General features: G+C 46.5%; 1 protein-coding gene across 15 annotated transcripts in view; it reads left to right on the top strand.

The window, feature by feature from the left end:
* Znf532 (zinc finger protein 532) overlaps positions 1–20,350 on the top strand; it is a 96,767-nt gene that overhangs the window by 10,806 nt on the left and 65,611 nt on the right. Inside the window, exon 1 of one of the 15 annotated variants that reach the window (XM_050157855.1) lies at positions 16,171–16,194. The exons of 13 other annotated variants lie outside the window; for them this stretch is intronic. The gene's annotated coding sequence lies outside the window, so the exon portion shown is untranslated. Of the gene's footprint in view, positions 1–16,170; positions 16,195–20,350 lie in introns of those variants that run through there. One more of the 15 variants, XM_050157871.1, reaches the window with a different exon arrangement.

Below are 20,350 nucleotides of genomic sequence, written 5' to 3'. Positions count from 1 at the left end.
CAGAACCCAGGTCTGGAACCTCATCTAAGACTCCCTCCACCGTGACTTTCTAATGTATCCCAGAGTTTTACGTTTTGGTGCTATACAGTTCTGCTCACTTTAACTTTGTCTTAGATGAACCTGAAAACATGAGTTAATTGAATTAAGCCTCCCATGGGGACTCTGATAAGCTGAACTTTAACAATTCTGGTTATGCTTTACCAGGAGATTAAGTGGGAATAGTGATGCTTAATGTTTAGTTAGTTCTGAGTGGTAAGGCCATGGGAGTGTTTAGGGGCCTTCGCCAAAGTGCCTTCTTTGTGTAGTCCTCAGTGATAGAAACCTGTGTTTTATTCTTACTGGATGTGGGACCTGGAACTGCTTCCTTAAATTCCAAACCAGACTTCCCTGGGCACTGAGTCCTCCTTCCCCAAATTGGGGCTGGTATTCTGTGTTCCCTGGTCTTCTCACTTGAGGAAAAGGACATTATTTTCTACTGTTTTGGAGAGTCTTGTGTTCTGTACTATTGTACTTCTTTTACGAGTAGACATCTAGTTTTGGTGATGAAAATACAGAAACGATGTATCACCTGCTTGTCTAGGGCTTTGGCTACAGCTGTGAGAAATATGGATAAAAGTGGGTGAAGCAGGCAGGGGGATGGTGTGCATGTCCCAGCTTTAGGGGGTAAACCTTGTGTGTCATCTCTCTCCCCTCATGGGACAGCTCAACTACTTCATTAACTGTGGTCAAGACTTCTGTTTAACCTCACATAGAACAAAAATATGCCAAAAATATGGGTGTTATGTCTCAGGCCTTTAGTACGAGCACTGTGGGGGAGAGGCAGGTTGATCTCTATGAGTTCCAGGCCAGTCAAGGTTACCTAGTGAGGCCCTGTCTCTGTTAACCAAAAATGCCAGCTTATCAAATATCCTCCTCTTGCGTTCTCTTCACATATTTATATACATGTTCTTGCCTGCACATGGTCCATAAATATAAGATGCACCTGGCAATTGGGCCTGGTGTGCTTGCCTATAGCCCTAACTAGGGTTGAGGTGAGTGAACTGGGCTCAAGGTCATCCTCTGTTACATTTGGAGTTCAAGAATAGCCTGGGCTACTTGAGGGAACCAGAATGAGGGATGTGATTTAAAGACTTAAAGGAAATATGAACTATCTCATTAATTTTTTAAATTGCTTATATAGTGAGCGAGTAATAGTGTGGTTAAAACCCTCAGCATTCTGCACACAGTCTGCCACAACCACGGCCTGGAATTCACGACCCCTCCTTTGTTTTTTCCCCTTCAAAAGTACTATTAGGAAATTTTTTTTTTTTTTTTTTTGGTTTTTCGAGACAGGGTTTCTCTGTGGTTTTGGAGCCTGTCCTGGAACTAGCTCTGTAGACCAGGCTGGTCTCGAACTCACAGAGATCCACCTGCCTCTGCCTCCCGAGTGCTGGGATTAAGGGCGTGCGAAATTTTAAACTACATGTAGTTTTCATATGCTTCTTCTGGATAGGATGGTCCAGGATGCTGGGTGGACATCTAATAAAATCGTTTCAGTGGTCTGACTTCTGTGCCCTCATCATTCGTGTTTATTTAGTGGTCCTTCGGTTGGAAAACAGTACAGGGACCACATTGTGTCCTCTCGCGAGGGATGTCTGCCCTTTCCTAGACAGACCAGCTTTTCTCTCCCTGTGTTCCTAATTGTTTGCTGGTCACAGAGTCTGCACAGCTCCACCTCAGTGTGAGTTCCAGAATGGGAAAGAAAGCGTTGCTTGTTGTAGGTCACTAGTTGTGTGCCTCATGCCTCAGACTAATGTTCTGGAAGGTGGACTTGCCATTCCCCTGAGGACTCAGCTGGAAAGTGACTAACTGAGATTGTGCTGTACTGCTGGGTGTGGTGGCACATGCCTTTACTTCCCAGCACTTGGGAGACAGGTAGATTTTTGTGAGTTGAGGCCAGCCTGGTCTATAGGGTGAGTTCTAGGACAGCCAGAATTACATGGTGAGACCCTGTCTCAAAAAACAAAACTCCAAAAGATGGCACTATTTCTAAGTGATGAATGGGTAGATTTGAACCGGGGTCAAGTTGTCCTGTATTCAACACGACCTCCCCCCACCCCATGCACTACTTCCTGTTTTTGCATGTAAAGTCTCTGCTTCTCGTGGTGGTCTGCACCAGTCACCCCCAGCCGGGTGCCCACCTAGTTGTCTAAAGTCACTTGTCACACTTTAACTGATGCACAAATCATGGCGGGATCTTGTTAGTGTTTGAGTTGCTTGGTTGAGCCCGGGCCTGTGCTTACCTAACATTCATTCTAGGAACTGAACTCTAGACTGAGCTGCCTCATCCTGAGAGCTGAAATGATCGGTGTGAGCCACTACTCCCGGTTTCCCTTTGCCACCTCTAGTCTAATAAGGCAAAAGATGTCATAGGGCTGCTAGGCCTCGGGTCAGTACACCAACAGTGCCCGCCAGTTTTGTTGTCTCAGTGATTTGGGATCATAGTGAGAGATAGGAATTCAGAGTCTATAATCAGTCACCATGTCTGTCTCTATAGCCGACAAGGGACTGAGGTGAAAGATGACTTGAGAGAGTGAGTTACCGGAGATCCACTGCACAGCAGCTTCGGAAGGCGGCTGACACTCCTTTCTCAGCAAGTGTGGCCTGGGGACCAGCTCTCCTGGGAAGGTCACTCTGGAGTTCCAGCCAGCCAGGAAATTGAGCTGTAGGCAGGGGCTGATGTGCGGAGTGATTGAGCTCTGAGAGACTGGAATAGTGGGAAGGCAAACTGATGAACTCTGAGATAGTGATACAGATGTGTCAAATGAGGAAGTTTACCCTCACCTCTACAAAATCCTGCCTTAACACAGAAATCATAGTGCAGTTTTATATCCTGGACAGCTGGCCCCAGTTCTAGCAAATATGAACTTGGGGCGTGGACCACGATTTATTAGTTGTTGGCTGAATCTATCATTTGCTAGCTTAGCTCATAGTCTTGCTCCTTGCATGGTGGGAATCTCTGGGCCGGTTGGGCTGCTGTGGGATCACAGATTGCTGCAGTCGAATTGGACTGGGGTTTGGAGGAATGGGGACCAGGAGAAAGGGAGAGAAATTTTGAGTGTCAGAACTGTGGAAAATTCAGAACATACCTGGGACAAGCTGAATCTGGGTTGGAGTATGCCAAGAATCAGGTGAGCAGGAGTCAGCCCATAGAGGACATGAGAAGTCATGTCAGAGGTGATGGTCACAGTGCAGAGAAACAGGCAAGGACACGGGGATGCCGAATGGATAGCTACATCAGAGTGCAGGGTGGCCGGGATCGGGCTGTTAGGAGAGGCTCCCTGGTGCCTGTAGCTGAACTGGTGAGTGCGGGAGTCTTCGGAAGGATCATGTCAGGGACTCAGCCTCCATGTGGAAGGGGACAGATACTGGTGTGGCAGAAGGGATGAGGACAGGGGGCAGCAGTTTCTTGTAGGGTTGCTGCATGGTGGAAGACATGAACTCCTGAGGGTTTGCTGTTGTGGCCTAGGACAGCAGAGTGAAGGGGAGCTCCTTATGAGGCAGAGGTGGCAGCTGCCAGGAGGACCTGCCATCCTGATAGAACTACATTTCTTCTTTCTAATACATGAGACCAAATATGGCTCTTGCTCAGCCCTGTTTCCATGACCTCATTTGCTTGCTTATTTATTTTTGAGGTGAGTCTTGCTGTGTAGCCCAGACTTGCCTGGTAGTCTCCATATAGCTTAGGCTGGCCATGAGTCTGTGACAGTCCTTCTGCCTCAGCTTTCTGGGTGCCAGAATTACAGCTGTCTGCTATCATGCCTGGCTCTATGTCCTCATCTGAAATACAAGTGGGCATCATCTGTATGCATTCAGTTCTTCTTCTGCTTGTCAAGACCAAGCATCCAGCTGCTCCTCCCTATCAGATGTGTCTGGGAGGCAGGGTTACTGCCCGTTCTAAATGACTGGCAGCCTTGAGTGGACTTGTGAGAAATCCTTCCCCAAACTCAGGACTGCTATGTTAGGAGCTATAATGACAGGGCCACTGGTCTGTGTTAGCATGTTCTCTCTCCTTCCCTTCTCCACTGCCCTCTTCCCTTTCTCCCATTGCTATTTTGTATCTTATCTCCTTCTCCTATCTTAGTTATCTATCCCTGCTACATTTAAGATTCAGTGTTGTGTAGAGAATGCACAAGGGCCAGAAGCCGCCTTTGTTTCGACACTGGCACAGCCATTATGTGACTGAATCAGGCGGGGAGAAGTGAACTTTGTGTGTCCCTTAGGTAGGTTTACAAGCTGGGGTGGAAAGTGTTCTATTGTTAATATGTTTTAAACTTTTAATTTATGTTTATGTGTATCTCTGTGTGTTTGGCATATGCACGCGGTGCCTGTACAGGCCAGACGAGAGGGCTTGGAGCTGCAGTTACAGCCTGCAGTGTAACATGGGTGCTGGTGACAGAACTCTGGTCCCCTGGAAGAGCACTGGGCACTTTAACCAGGAGTTATCTTTATAGCCACCAGGTGCTCTTTTAAAGTATTTTTTATTTGCACCTGGGTGGTGGTGGCACACACCTTTAATCCCAGCACTCCAGGAGGGAGGCAGGTGGATCTCTGTGAATTCTAGGCCAGCCTGGTCTACAGAATGAGTTCCAGGACAGCCAGGACTCAGTTACACAGAGAAACCCTGTCTCAAACAAACAAACAAACAAACAAACAAACAAAAATGTTGTATGGAGCGCGGGCTGCATTCCTGCTGCCCCGGCTCCCGGCTACCTGGCTAGCTTATGCCCTGAAATAATTACACGGAAACTGTATTCTTTTAAACACTGCTTGGCCCATTAGTTATAACCTCTTATTGGCTAGCACTTACATATTGATCTAACCCATTTCTAATAATCTGTGTACCACCACAAGGTGGTAGTTTACCGGTAAGATCCTAATCTGCGTCTGCGTCGGGTGGGAGAATCATGGCGACTGCCTGACTTGGCTTCTTTCTCCCAGCATTCTGTTCTGTTTACTCCGCCTACCTAATTTTCTGTCCTATCAAAGGGCCAAGGCAGTTTCTTTATTTAACCAATGAAATCAACACAAAACAGAAGACTCCACATCATAAAAAAAAAAACCCTCAAAAACAAAACAAATCATGAAAAGAAATGATGAAGAAGAGGTAGTTACATCGTGTTGGGAAGGTGCAATTAGAAAGCAATTGGGACTATTGGTTCCTGGGTTGTTAGGGCTCTTCGCGTTTCTGAAGGGCGGGTGTGTTCCTGTTGCATGCCATGCGGAAGGAACTGAAGCTTCCTAGCATCATGGATGAGACTGCGTTGCCGTCAGACCAGCTGTTCCTGGTCATAGCTCTGCTCTTCACCCTCGTTCAGAGCTGAGGTGCCGGAGCTCTTTAGTTTGGAACTTGAGTCTATGAAGCTGGGTGAGGTCTCAGTGCCTATGAATCACAGTTGTCTAAAGGGTGAGTGAGAACGTCAGGAGTTCCAGGCCCTCCTGGACGGGATTCCCAAAACAAAAGCAAAAACCACAGCTACAGAAACCAAAACCAAGAGTCTGTTCTCTTTCTTACCTCAGCAGTATAGTAGGGCAGGTGAGATGGCTCAGAGGGTAAAGGCACTGGTCCCCAGACTGACTCTGTGAGTTCAGTCCCTGGTGGAAGGGGAGGACTGACTCCCACGAGTTATTCTGTCTTCATATGTGCCCACCACATACACAGTAAGTAAGTGAAATGATAATAATACCATGTAGGAAGCATTTAACCCGCAGTACTGCTCCACAAGCGCATGGCTCATGTGAGTAGTGCCTTTTCCTCAGATGCTGGAGGTAGGAGTCTTGACTGAGTCACTGGAGGAACTGTGTGACCCTATGTTAAGGGTCTTGCATGTGCACATCTCTGTACATTTAAGCCCTTCTCATATAGTCTTTTGTATACATGCTTGGGATCCTCATCAGAACTTACAGTATCCGGTAAAGTTCCTGTCTGATGGTCTGGTTAGTATTAGTTTGGGGGAATGTTAAATATTTAGTTTTACACTTGACGTATAGCAGTTGGCCTTTCATGGTTTCGTTGAGACAGGTCAGAATTAAAATTGTTCCTTTAATTCTGAGCATTAGGACATCCTTGACTCCAGCTAGAGTTTCAAATTGAACTGTAGTGTCTTTGGTTACGCTGTGCTCTAGTTTCAGGTCACTGAGGGTAGGAAAAATCTTCCTGGTTTACTCCGTTGAAGACCTTGCCAAAGTGCCTATCTGTTAAGGGGGTTTAAGGACACTCTTTGGTGCCCCCAGATTGCTGGGAATTCTGGTGGCATCTACCTTCATATTGACTGTTGGGAGCGCCACCATTGTGGGTTAGTTTGTTCTGGGCCTCTCTCTGCTAGAATCCCCAGACTGGCCTTTGTCCTTTTCTGTCTTTGTTTTCCAGCGATGGTCTTACTTTGGAGCTCTGGCTAGCCTTGAACTGATCTTTCTGCTTCTGCCTAGTTGTGGGTCATCCAACTTGACCATTGAACTCTCCAGTGTGTTTGAGGATGTGGTCACTTGCTTGTTCATGAGGTTCTTCCTTGGGGGAAAAGGAACTTGCTAGAAAAAGGGCTGGCGCATTTCCATCTCACTTTAAATCTAGAGCTCATCCCTGTTCCCTAAAACCAGCACCAGAGAGAGAGTCACTATTTAAGCATGACTTCTGGATCTGCAGTATCGCTTAAGCTGAGGAACTCTAAGCACCAGATAGCCTGGAGGCCTGCTTCCTGCCCTGGATGCCATGGTGGGAAAATCATAGGACTCACTATCCTGTCCCCTCTCCCTCCCTCTGTGTATGCGTGTGTGTCTAATCCAACATTCCCCTAATTCCTTTAAAAATTATTTATTTTTATGTGCATGGGTACCTGTACATCTATGTGAATGTTTGTACACCACATGCATGTAAAACATCTGTGGAGACCAGAAAAAGGCATCAGAACTGGAGTTGCCATGTGGGTGCTGGGAATTGAACCCCAGTCCTCTGGAAGAGCAGCTAGTGCTCTTAACCACTGAGCCATCTCTCCAGCAGCTCTGCTGTTCTTCCTCTGTCTCCCCTTCAGTTCAGCAGCAGCTGGCAAGGTGCTGTAAATACCCCTCCTCTGGCCACCCCCAAGGCGGTTTCCTCTTCAGGAAGTTGTCAGCACGCGGTGTCTAACTTTTGGGATGCTCCCAGTCACGTTTACAGATAAAAGTACTGTGTTTTGTAATTCAGAAAATGGTTTTAATGCTTTGGCGTCCAGTGGGAATTGCCTCATAGTTAACCATTGGCACCATTTCCATGGCCGTTGGTCCATTCTTCCCTACCGGAGGGCAGGGTGAGGCTGGAGCAGTGGCTGCCACTAGTCTGTGCTAAGCACAGCTGCGGTGTGGGAAGCAGGTTTCTCATGCCCTTCGAAGGTTTTGGTGTTGGAGGTGGATGGAGGTAGTCACGGAAAGTGTTGGTGTTTGCATAGAGTGGTGTTCCTGAGCCCCAGCTGGACTGACAGTACTGACTGTTGACGTTTTCGTTGGGGAGCTGCTCCATGAATGTACGTGGAGGATGTGTTGTACATACTTGGCCAACTTCTGGTGTCAGCGTCTACCACTCGGAGCCAGGAGCATGCTTTCTCCTCCGTGTGAGGACATTCAGAATGACAGCTGATAAATGGCCTCAGTGGAAAACCACTGACTTCAGATCTTGCAGTGAGAACAGTAGTTCACACAATTTTTTAAAATTAATTTATTTATGTGTGTGCATGTGTTTGTGTATGCTTACATGCATGCATGTATGTGTATGTGTGCATATGTATGTGTGCATGTGTGTGTATGGAGGGGGGGTGTGTGTATTGCCACAGTGCACCTGTCAAGGTCAGAGGACAGCTCTGTGAAGTCAGTTTTCTCCTTCCACCTTTATGTGGGTTATGGGGTTTGAACTCAGGTCTCTAGGCTTGTATAGCAAGTACTGTACCCACTGAGCCATCTCAGAAGCCCTGTCAAAAGTTTGAGTAATAAAAATTCTATTCTATTAAGAAAGTCTCTCTTGTCGGGTGGTGGTGGTACATGCCTTCAATCCCAGCACTCGGGAGGCAGAGGCAGGCAGATCTCTTGTGAGTTGGAGGCCAGCCTGAAGCTACAGAACAAGTTCCAGGACAGGCTCCAAAGCTACACAGAAAAATCCTGCCTTGAAAAACCGGGGGTGGGGGGAAGCCCAAGAAAAATGAAAACCTCTGTTGACAGAAGCTAACATGTATTCCTGTCTTCCCCCTCCTCTCCTCTCCTCTCCCCTCCCCTCCTCTCCCCTCCCCACCCCTCCTTTTCTGCTCTTTCCCCTTTCCCTTCTCTTCCCCTTTATGTCCCCTTTTGAGACTCTGTTGCCCCAGGCTGCCTTGAACTCGACTCAGTCCTTCTGCTAACTCCCACCTCCAAGTTTGCACCCCGAACTCACTTACTCCCCCTCTCCCCCACTACTCATGTTGTCCAATTGCTGGGAGTACAGTCATGAGCCTCTATTCTCTGCCGGTTTGATTTGATTGAGACAGGGTCTTGCTTGTAATTCAGGATAGCCTGGAATTCAGATCGTCTCATGCTGCTGGGATTACAGGTGTGTACCACTACTATATCTGGTTTCTTGTGTGTGTACACAATATGTATGTGTGTATGTATATGTATTTGTTTTATATGTGTGTGTGTGTGTGTGTGTACTTGAGTTGATGTATATGCACCATGTGCATGGAGGAGCCCGTGGAAGTGGGCATTGGATCCCCTGGAACTGGAATTTACAGGTGGTTATGAGTTACCCTGTGGGTGCTGGGAACTAAATCCTGATCCTCTGCAAGAGCACCCAGTGCTTTTAAGCCCCAGCCATCTCTCCAGCTCTTGGCTTCTCACATATTTAACAGTGTGCCTGTGGGGGGGCTAAGGACAGCGTGTGGAATTGGGGTAGTGGTGGCAAATGTCTGTACCTGGGGGGCCCCCCTCCTTCGTATTTTTTAATGTTAGGTATCTCAAAAATGTTTGCAAATATTTTAAATCTAAGATTTAAAAATTGTTAAGTTGTAAAAGCATATGAGAAGAAACGTTTGAGGAACGGTAGCTTCCTAGCAGAACTTGGGACTTAGATCCAGAGATCTGGAAGGTCTGTTCAGGTGATAAGGGGAAGTAACTTTGAAACTCTCATTTCTGTGCTCAAAATGTCACTTCTAATTTAGGAAATCTATATTTTACCTCCAAGCAGAATGGTGGAGAAGCCACTAAAAAGCATGGCATTTATAGACAGCAGGGATTGCATCTGGAGTCTGGGTGTGTGTGCTCTCCTGACTAGGAGTGTGCTTGTGGCCACTTTTGACTTAGTTATGAAGTACTGGAATTCCCTAAATAGGTTCTGTTAACTAAAGGCAGTTCATACTGAGGTAGGGAGAAACATGGGGAAAGTTCCGCTACTTTCACCGTAGAGCCACTTGAATAACCCACGTGAAGAGTGGATGGGTCTGGTGACCAGCACTTGGGAAGTGGAGCGGAAGAGCACTGCAGTTGAAGGCAGAGATGGCTCAGCTGCATGTATGCTTAAGGACCTGAGTTTGGATCCCTGACATCCACATTAATTCCACTTAAATTCTTAATGCTGTATTTGAGTTTTTTCTTGCAGACTATTCCCCTTTGAAGTGCTAACCTGGGAATCTTACTCTTCGTGAATTCATTGTTTTGTACAGGCAAACACTGAGTAGGTATTTCTGGACACTGTTTCTTCAGTGGGTAGATGTGGCCTGTGCAGGGACTTTTATCTCACAGCTGGTCAGCACAGTTCTATTTCTGCATGGACCAGAAAAAGAAAGCATGTCAGCAGGATGCTGACCCTGCCACTCGTGGGCTTTGGGTGGTGCTGTGGTCTGAAGCGAAGGGAAACTGTAGGGCCCATCATCTTCCACCTGGGCTGTGACCCAGGGCCAGCAATGCTCAGCTCCTGGAGTCTGCTGCTCTGGATCCCAGGCTTGGGGGCCTAGTGTCGGAGATGGGACCTGGAGAGCTGCTGTGCTTGGACCACTTCCTGAGGAAGTGACTGAGGCCCCGGGCTCTGGGGAGCTTCATCCCCGAGTTCCCCTGGGGCTGGTGGGGAATAGAAATAATATGCAAATGGATTTCTTTGAAGCCGGGACTTGGAAGGCCTTCTTCAAAGCCTCTGGTTGGGTCAGTGCTTGGGTTTTAATTATCTCAGACTGCTTTGCTACTCTCCTTTCCGACAATAGAAAGAATAGGACCTCGTGTCTTTCTGTAAAGGAGTTTTATGCTCCGATAGAATGTTTAATGTAATATTTTAAAAGAAATCAACCTAGTTGGCTAGTGGCTCACAGCCCCCACAGAGGATTTTCTGTGAGCAGAGTCTGGGTGAAACCACAGGGTGGATCATTAGAGAAAAGTCGAGCGTTTGGAGACTTAGCTGTGCCTCTAGAAACTACAAATCAAGTCAAATATTAAATCGATACACTCCATGTGGAAGAATCGCCAGTGAACATTGGGCTCACTGCTATATAATTTCTGGTTTTTAAAAATAATATGAAATTAACTTTTCATTTAGAGTTTTCTTTTCCTGCTTCACTGTATGGATGATCCTGTCTTGCTTCTCTAATTTTTCCTATCTTTCCCAAGCATGTTAGTTAGATAGACCTACTTAATAGTTAGCACATTTGAGTTGAAAGCTGTGAGGTTAGCTAGGTAGAGGTGAATAAACTCACCATCTTGCCACAAGGAAAGAGGCACCTGTTTCAGGTGGGCCCCAGCTCCTACCAGTTGTTCACCCGAGCAGCGTTCATTCACATCCTATGTATCTGTAAACACAGTTAGGAGAAGAAAGCACCTAGGTTAACTTGTACCTTTTCCTTAAAAGGGAATTGTTCTTATGCGAAGCAGGCGCCTAAGAAAGGCCACGTGCCAACTAAATTAAGTACCTGTCCCTGCTTAACTGCCAGCACCTGGGCTGATCCAAGCATTTGCTTTTCTTCTACCCAGGGTAGTTATTCTGTTTATGAGCCCAGTTTATTCCTGGCTCCTTAAATGTTTGTTTTAAAGTTATAGGATTTATTTATTTGTGTTTGCGTGTAGGTGCCCACATGCCACTGCGTGCGTGTGGAGGTCAAAGGACTATTTATAGGAGTCAGGTTTCTCTTTACCATGTAGCTCTTGGGGATTGCTTGCTTTTGACTTTCATGTGTAGCTGCTATCAGCGGGTCTCTAGGTCTGCAGTGGCGATTATGAGAAATTTGAGATCAAATGTAGGAAAATAAGCAGCTTGCCCGGTGCTGCCTATATTCCTGCCAGCCTCCGGGTTTCAAAAATTCTGTATGCGTGTGCTGTATGATCCTTCGTGTGTGCCCAGCCCATTACTGTGACTGCCCTGCCCTTGGGTGTGTGTGGGGCGGCGGGTACAGGCCCTCTCACTGAATCTAGGCTAGCGTCCATGAAGCCACAGTGATTCTTCCAGCTCTGCCCTTCATAGCACTAGGGTTACAGGCATGAGAACGACCACTTGTGACGTTTTCCAGGGGTTTGAGGATTTGAACTTGTGTCCTCATGCGTGTACAGCAAATAACCTTACCTCTATTGAGTCATCTCTTAACCTCTGGCTACTGTTCCGCGAGCTCCTGTCCCCCTCTCCAACTTGTCTTTTTCATCTCTTCCCACGAGCTAAATGGCTTCTCTCTTTCCCTTTAAAAGGGACCTAGGACTCCTGTGTGTGATTATGAACTTTGAAAAAAATCACCAGATAAAATGAATCCTGTTTTACAACCAAGGTTTAAAAAAAAGTATCTCCAATTGGGCGTACATTTTTAATGTCAGTAATCGGGGAAGCAGAGGCAGAAAGAACTCAATGAGTTCAAGGCCAGTGTGGTTTACAGAGTAAGTTCAAGGTCAGAGCTCTGTAGAGAGACCTTGTTTCCAAAAACAAACCAAATGGAAAAAATGTCTCGAGGTCTGTTTTTGCAAATGTTTTAAAGAGTTTCCTGTTGGGAATCACTTTGACTAGAGGTACCTTAACTAGCTGCTGTTCCCACACCCTCCCCTCTCCTGCGACTGCGATGAGACCCAGGTCTTCTGTGGACTTTTTGACTTCTGAGTAGGTCAGGTTACTCTAGGCTGCTTCCCTCTGGCTACGATCTTTGAGGAGGGAGAAAGTGCCCAGTGTGAGGCTGTTTCCTATAGACCACCTTTTCACTCTGAAATCCAGAGAACACTGTCCCTTGGTTAGCTTTCCTCAAGTTGTTCCTTGAGACATGCTAGGCATAAATGATCCTGGGGTTTAAACCCAGGTCCTCGTACCTGGTAGGAAATGCCCAACCATTAAGCTAGTTCCTTAGCCCTAAAGGTTATGATTTAGAGGTGAGCTAATTATTCTAATGTGTCCATTTTCTTAATTTTTAATTTTATCATGTGAATTAAAAATAGAAATCTGGATTTTAAATTAGATGTGTGAAAGTCAGCACTGTTTGCTAAAGGTTGTTTTTTTGTCATGTTCTTGCTTTTAGAAGAATTCTGAGGAATTCTTCTTTGGGGTTCTTTGTGTTGGCAGAAGTCTCCCTTTGAAAGGCTCAGGCTCTGATTCTAACAGGTGCTCTAGGTTAGCTGCAGGTGTCGTACCCAGGGAAGAGTGTTATGGCCTTCTGACGTCCGAACTGTGCCTGTGACTTGTTGAAATGTAAAAGCGCTGTGATGTAATTTCAGCACTTTTGAGCTAGGACAGCAGTCCAGGCTAGCCCCGGAAATGGAGAGAGATCCTGTCTCATACAAAGCAGCAGCGCAGAGCTTTGTGGCATGCATGTTTGCGCTCATGCTCTCTATCCCAGATGTTACCAGAACTGTCACCCCTGGGCCTTTTGCTGGGTTTTTAGAGTTTTGGCAAAGAACATATTGTACAATTTCAGCTGAAGAAAGTGCAATACATTTAAATAAATGGGTAAGTTAAGCTGCCTGCGGCGACTGAATGGAGAGTGGGCTGACAGAACGGCCATGCTCATTGGCTGGGCGGTCCTAAACTGGGGCTTGGGAAGGATGCAGGATGCAGGATCACCCTGGCTGCAGCAGATTGAAGAGGTAGGAGCTGGATGATGCGCGGCTTGTGGTTTCTGAAGTGCTCCGCGCATACGGTGTCATGAGGCATGGGCTTGCCCAAGGACTGCAGGCGACACTGCAGCTTATCGGCTCAGCACGCTCTGATTTGTACTTCAAAGCGGGGAGAACACTAATTAGAAGTTTCTGTGAGCTGCTTTAGACATCAGTGACTATTTCCCTGTTATTAAGTTAATGATTAGCTTTTAGAAGTGAGGTAACTGGGAAGCTGCATCCAGTTTTGGGCCCAAGTGTTTACTACTTAATGTATTGATATTGTTTGACCTAAGTGGCTACCTGTGAAATGGTTGCCTTAATGTTTTGTGTATGTCTGAAGGGTTTGCCTTGTGCTGTTGGTGGCATAAGCCAGAGAGCTGTTCCACGGAGAGAATGGCCCCTGCTTTTACCTACCTGTAGATCCCTTGGGTGATCTGAAAATTAAATTCTGGTTCTTCAGGAATATGAAGACAGTGTTCCTCAGGTTGGTGGAGGCCTTTTTCTGGCCTGTGATTGAAGTCTTCGGGAGTGGGGTAGTGGAACCCCTATCTAGACTCAAGCACAGAGGAGTTCGTCTCCCTGTGTCTGCTTGGTGCTCTGCTGCCTCTCCGCCCTTACATTTTAATTGTTCATCTTATTTTTCTTCTTTGAGACAGTCGTGCTGTATAGACTAGCTAGCAGCCTCCTGAGTGCTAGGACCAGGTGTTCACCACTGTTATCATTTATAAACAGGTGGTGGGGGACTGGTCCCATGAGGGGCAGTGGCGGGTCCCCCAAGGCCTCACAAGGTCCCCTTGGTGAGTGGGAGACCACAGCCAGTGTAAGACAGATACATCATGCAGAGAGAGAATTTGGGTATAGAGTTTATTTAGTGGGTTATGGATGGGGAAGGGAAGGGGAGAAGGGGAAGAGAGGGGAGAGAGGTTGTTACCTCCACAGGAGGAGGGAAAGAGATCTAGGAGGCAGGAGGCAGAAGAGAGGGGTTGGGAGTGGGCGGGGCTTGCCTTTTAAAGGGATAGGGTTACCCAGGTGACAGACCAGGCCAGCAGATTATAACAACCACTATACCTGCCTAGCCCTATGCACAAAAGTATACACGTGAACTGGGAGGTGGTAGCTCATGCCTTTAATCCCAGCACTTGGGGGGCAGAGGCAGGTGAATCTCCGTGAGTTCGAGGTCAGCCTGGTCTACAGAGCAAGTTCCAGGACAGGAAACCCTGTCTCAAAAAATCAAAGAAAAAAAAAGTATACACGTGATTTTCACCTTGCCATTGAGAATGGAAATGGAAAGAATTCCTTCTGTCCGGAGTTTAAACAGTAGGACGATGAGTGCTATTGTTACTGCTCCAGCCGGGAACTCTTGCTCCGCCTGGGTATTAGAGTCGTAACTTCCTGGGTGTATGCATACCAGTCTCCTTCCTCCTCAAGAAAGGATCAAACTGACCCTGTTGCGGCTTTGATCTCCCTCTGACTTTCTTTCTTTCTTTCTTTCTTTTTTTTTTTTTTGGTTTTTCGAGACAGGGTTTCTCTGGTTTTGGAGCCTGTCCTGGAACTAGCTCTTGGAATTTTATGAACAGAGCTTGCCTACTAGCTGTTTTGGGGGGCTTTTTTTTAAAATCCCCTTAGTTCAATTTTGTTCCCGACTTGGGGTGTTTTAGAAACTATCATTGTTAAAGACAAGCTCCTCCCACTCCAGATGCTCTCTTCCTGCCAAGGCAAGCCCTAGGCCCCTTCCCTCCCCTGTCTCTGTTTCTGTGTCTTTCCCTTCCCTCCTCTCCCATTTCCTTTATCTCAAATAAAGTCTGGTTTGGGCACTGTCCTCTGTGGGAGGCTCCAAAGGTCCCTCTCTGGCTGTATCTATCTTACAAACGTATTTTTCAAGGTTTTGATAACCTCTTGAATCCTAGAAGCTTGTGGCCTTTTAAGTGTTGTAAAACTCAGTATTGGAGAAAAGGACTTGTTGCATGTCCAGGAAATTGCCTGAGCCTTTCCTTTCCTTTTCCTTCTATCTGGACGGTAGAGGCCATTGACAGAGGCTTCTGTTGGGTGTCTCTCTATAGATGGTTGTATGGTTTGATTCATACTTACTAGCTTGCACACCTTGTCCTATCCATAGGATGCCAGACACAGAAGGCATGGGTGGCCCACAACCGAGCAGCAACCAGGTCTTCTCATAGAGATCTGGCTGCTTCTGCCGCAGTGTGCTTTTCTGTTTTTCCCTTAGGACTTGAGAAAATACATAAAAAATTCTCTAGGTTGAATTTTCCCTTGGCACCTGATTTGGGCTTGCTCTAAAAGGGGATTCTTATTAACAGTTCATTATGCGGGCTTTAGATTTGGTAAGCTTAACACCGGTGCAGTCCTGTGTCTAAACAATAGATGATTTCAAACTCTGCAATTTTTCTGGTTTATAAACAATCTAAGATCTTTCCCTCCCTTTCCACCTCCTTCCCTTTATCATCCCTCTGCCCCCCTCCCCCCCAAAAAAACCCTCACTGGGTAAATGAGTTTTAAGTGTGTTGAAGTTGGGAGAGCATGTTTCTAATAATTTTTCTACATAGTCATGAAGTTTAATTCTGCAACCTGAAATCTCTATTTCTGAGGTGTTGGGTACTTAGCATTGTCTGACAAATAACAGAACTTGTCAGTTTTGAGACAACACTCAGGTGCTGGGGTGGGGTTTCTAGGGTGAATTATTCCCGAGCTGAATTTGCATTTGTGCAGGAAAAAACAAGAGTTCCCATAGTGTTTTGAACGAATGAGGCTCATGAGCAGTGTTCTTTCAGTGTTTCACATGGAAGGAAGAGATACAGAATTAGACTTGTTAGGTATCTTTTCAACACATTTTTTTGGGTAGGAATAATGCATGTATGGATATTAAAAAATGAACAGAATGTTCCATTCATAATTCCCATAGGTAGTTAATTTTAACCTTTTGGTCTGTTTTCTTACTGACTTGTCATTCTTCTGTTTGGACTTGATTTTGATGTCCATGTGATAAGCCTGGACCGAAGAGGAGGAAGACATGGATACTCAGCTGTCCTCTGACTCTTACTGTGTGTCCTGGAATAAGAGGCCGCCTTTGCCTGATGCTGCCTTTGCCTGATGCGTTAAGTAAGACTCATAGGGACAATGATAGCAATGGTCTCCCTGCCAGCTTGGTCTTCTTATGACCTAGGTAGGGCAAGAGCACAAATGGAGAGCAGATGGCTAAATATTTAAACGGTATAATTAAATATTTAAAATGGACATTTAAATATTTAAAAGGTATATACCATATACCTAAATATTTAAAAGGTTTAAATCATGCTCTGTTTGGCTGGGCTTGGTGTTCACCCAGGGACCAGAGCCTTCTTCCCAGGTAGTCTCCCTCCTTGCCAGTGTCTAAATACAGATGTCTTTAGGCTTTGGCGGCATGCCTGGATTTCCATGAGCCGGATTGGCAGTGGGATCAGCTGGGCAGGACCCCTGAGAGCACTGGGATCTGAGCAGAGCAAGCCTTCCCCGGAGCCTGCATAGCTAGAGTCTCCTTCCAGGACAACTTCCCTGTTTTCTACATCCTGCCCTCTACCCTAGCTGCCTTCTCCATAGTGAGAGCTTCTATCCAGCCAGCCAGGGCTACACAGTGAGACTCTTCTCAAAAGCAAACAAACAAAACACCCCCCAAAACAGTCCCCCACTCTAAAGAAAACAAAATTGCACAAATAAAGAGTGAATTTAGAGCTTGAGATGGGTGGATTGCCCAGAGCACGGGTGGGTGTGGGACCTCTTTGTCTGGGCAGAGTTTCCACGCATGCTTGGTTGTTGTGGGGCCAACTTGATGATGACACCTGAACACCCCTTACAGCTGTGTGGGACAAGTCTGGGACCAGAGAGGGCTGTGCCATGTGCTGTGTTGCTTTGTTTGCTGGGCTGTCAGGTTGCCAGGGCAGGCAGATCAGGTGGGCTAGGGGACCGACACACTACAAAGACTTCATCTGAACTGCTTATGTTGCTGTGCCTCCTGCTTTTTCTCTGGTGGCATCATGCTGACCCCTTCAAGTTGGCCTTGACTGTGAAGCTATTCCTTTCATTTCTGTGACATCCTACTCCCTGTACTTTCTATTTTCTAGAATACTCCAGGCTAGCTGTGTTCAACTATGATTTTCATACATTTTTTTCCTTCCTTTTTTTTTTTTTTTTTGCTTTTTTTTCTTTTTTTGAGATGGATTCTCTGTATAACAGCCCTGGCTGTTCTAGAACTCACTCTGTAGACCACGCTGCCTCACAGGGATCCGCTGCCTCTGACTCTGGAGTGCTGGGATTAAGGGCATGCTCCACTGCTGCTGGCCATCTTTTTCTTTCTTGTTGTCTGTGTTATTTACTTTCCGTCACTGTGATAAAACATCGCGACCAGGGCAGCCTATAAAAGGAAATGTTTGTTTTGGGTTTATGGTTCCAGGAGGATAAGAGCCCCTCATGTTTACAGTGGAGACATGGTAGCAGGTAGGCTGGGGGTGGAAGCTGAGAGCTAAAGACTCTTCTTGAACCACAAACAGGAAGCACGGAGAGGAACTCAAAATGATGCAGGCTTTTAAACGTTCAAAGCCTGCCTGCAGTGATGTAGTTTTTCAGCCAGGCCACACCTCCTAAGCCTCTCCAAACAGTGTCACTAACTGGGCACCACGTTTTCAAATGCCAGAGCTTATGGGGTACATTTCATTCAAACTACTATACTGTCCACTGTCCATATTTTTTTAGGGTCTGATCTCTGAGCCTAAATTCAGAGACCCTGGTTTCTCTGATCCTGTCATTATCCCTACCCCTCAGCCCAGGTTTTACGAATACTTATTTCACGAATACTTGTTTCTGGAGGTTCCTTCATGGCTTCCTTTTTTTTCTCCAGGGGTGCTAATGTGTTTGCAGTATTAATTAACATCTGGGGGCATGTGTTCTCTTCTTTTTCCTACCTTTTGCTTTTCATTTATTTCTATCTAATTTTCACTGGAGGCCCCTCCGTTTGCTCGGCTTCAGGGATTGGAACGTGAAGGACCTGCAGGGAGCTACACCACAGGTGGGGACTGTCCTTGGGGGCTTCTCTGTGGTTCCCCTGGAGAACCCAGTATCTCTCCACCAGAGCTGTGTCTCCTAGTCTAGAAGACATCTTAGGGCCCTGCCATGGCTTTGACTTCCGTGGAGGAAACGGGCAGTGACTTTCCAGGTTCCTCTTTGTAAAGCTCCTTGGCTTTGGGGAACCTAAAGAGGTCCTCTCCATCCTCCCCAGCTCCTTCCCTCTGCCCCTGCTTTGTTTTCTTCTGCTGACTCTGAGGCCCTGCCTGTGAGGACTCTCTGAGCTCTGCGGGTGAAGCTCCCAGTCCTGTGGAAGCAGCTGCCTCCTGCCCTCCCACATTGCACCTTTGTCTCACCTTGCTCATGACTCCATTTCATTGCTGTGCCATTCGGCACCTAGAATATACTTGGCTGTGCCTGCTGAGACTTAATCCACACTACTCAGTAAATCATTTGAAGGGTGTGTTTGGTGGTTTTCAGCATCTTCATCCCTGATCAGTGTTGGGCATCTGATGGTTGCCTCAGGGAGAAAACCTATGCTTTTCACTGCCCCTGGTTCTTCCAAGGCCCTGCCCCTAAGCAGCTACTTAAAAATTACTTATTATTTTTATTTCTGAGGCGCTGGGGATAGAATCTCACATATTAGGTAAGTGCTGTGCCCCGAGATACATCCACAGACCCAGGTTACTTGTTTATATCATTGTATTTTATTTTATTTTTGTTTTTTGAAGCAGGTTCGCTTTATGTAAGGCCTGGCTGGTCTGGAACTTGCTACATACACCAGGATGACCTTGGACTCACAGTGGTCCACCCCATACCTCCTGAGTGCTGGCATTAAAGGCCTATGCTGTTTATATCTTAAAACAGCAGACATATGTCTGTGAACTGTGTTCATGTATGGTGCCTTTGGAAGCCAGAAGTTATCTGATCCCCGGGGCTGAATTTACAAATTATAAATCACTGTGTGGGTTCTGGGAATTAAATCCTGGGTCCTCTGAAAGAGTAGATGGCGTTCTTAACCACTGAAGCATCTGACCAGTCCCATTCCTTTATTATTTTATTTTTTTTAAGGCAGGGTCTCTCTGTGTAGCCCTGGTGGTCTGGAAGGAACTTGCTATGTAGACCAGGAGGGCCTCAAACTCACAGAGAGGAAGCAGCCTGCCTCAGCCTTGGGAGTGCTGGGAATAAAGGTCTCAGCCACCACACCTGGCCTCCTTTAATCTTTTGAGGCGAGTCTCCCAAGCACCAGCTGACCTTGAACTCACTGGTGTTATTTATTTGGTCAAGGCTGTTGTCAAGGCATCCCCTTCATTACCTTACACACACACACACACACACACACACACACACACACACACACACACACACACACACACACGCCTGGCTTTTGCCGCCTTGCTTATTTCCGTGGCCCTTTACCCACCTTTCTTGGGAAAAAATGTTGTGGTTTCAGCTTGGTTTGACCTAGAACTCCTTGCTCTTTCAATCTCCCTGTCCTAACTATAACATCCAGATTGCTTAAGAGTGAACCAGAGCCGTGCTTTCTGTGGATTTCCTTCACTTTTAACCTCGTGTCCTTTTTCTTTTTGGAGCCGTCCAATCTCAAATCTTGTAGACTCCTCTGGGTTTTGACTGTTTCTCAGGCTTGCCTAATTGTGATGACTCTGAGAGTTTTGAGGAATGGTCAGGGATTTTGTGAGTGTCCCTTGGTGTCATTTGTCTGATGCTTAAGCTAGACACCATGCTTGTGTGAGATAATGTGCCCTTCTTACCCGGACACACTGTACACGTGACTTGTCCTGCTTAATGTTGGCCTTGGTCGCCTTGCAAGGTAGTGTTAACAGATGTCTACACTGTGAAGTTACCCCTCCCCTTTTTCCTCTTTCCATACTGAACTCTGAGAAAGTGTGTAATTGTTTAAAAGTGGGTAATGTTTTCTATAAGTGGGTTTCGTTATTTATGTTGCTTATTTATGGGTTAGTTTTGTTTGTTTTATGTTTTGTCTTTTTGACAGGGTCTCATTCAGGCATGGTGGCGCACGCCTTTAATCCCAGCACTGGGGAGACAGAGGCTGGCGGATCTCTGTGAGTTCGAGGCCAGCCTGGTCTATAGAGTGAGTTCCAGGATGGCTAAAGATACACAAAGAAACCCTGTCTTAAAAACAGAGAGAGGGAGAGGGAGAGGGAGAGGGAGAGGGAGAGAGAGAGAGAGAGAGAGAGAG

The sequence above is a fragment of the Alexandromys fortis genome, unplaced genomic scaffold (assembly GCF_014885135.2).
Source record: "Alexandromys fortis isolate MF-2015 unplaced genomic scaffold, M_Fortis_MF-2015_v1.1 scaffold_94, whole genome shotgun sequence".
Lineage (NCBI taxonomy): Eukaryota > Metazoa > Chordata > Mammalia > Rodentia > Cricetidae > Alexandromys > Alexandromys fortis.
Note: the sequence above shows the minus strand (reverse complement) of the source record. Positions and strands in the feature narration are given on the sequence as shown.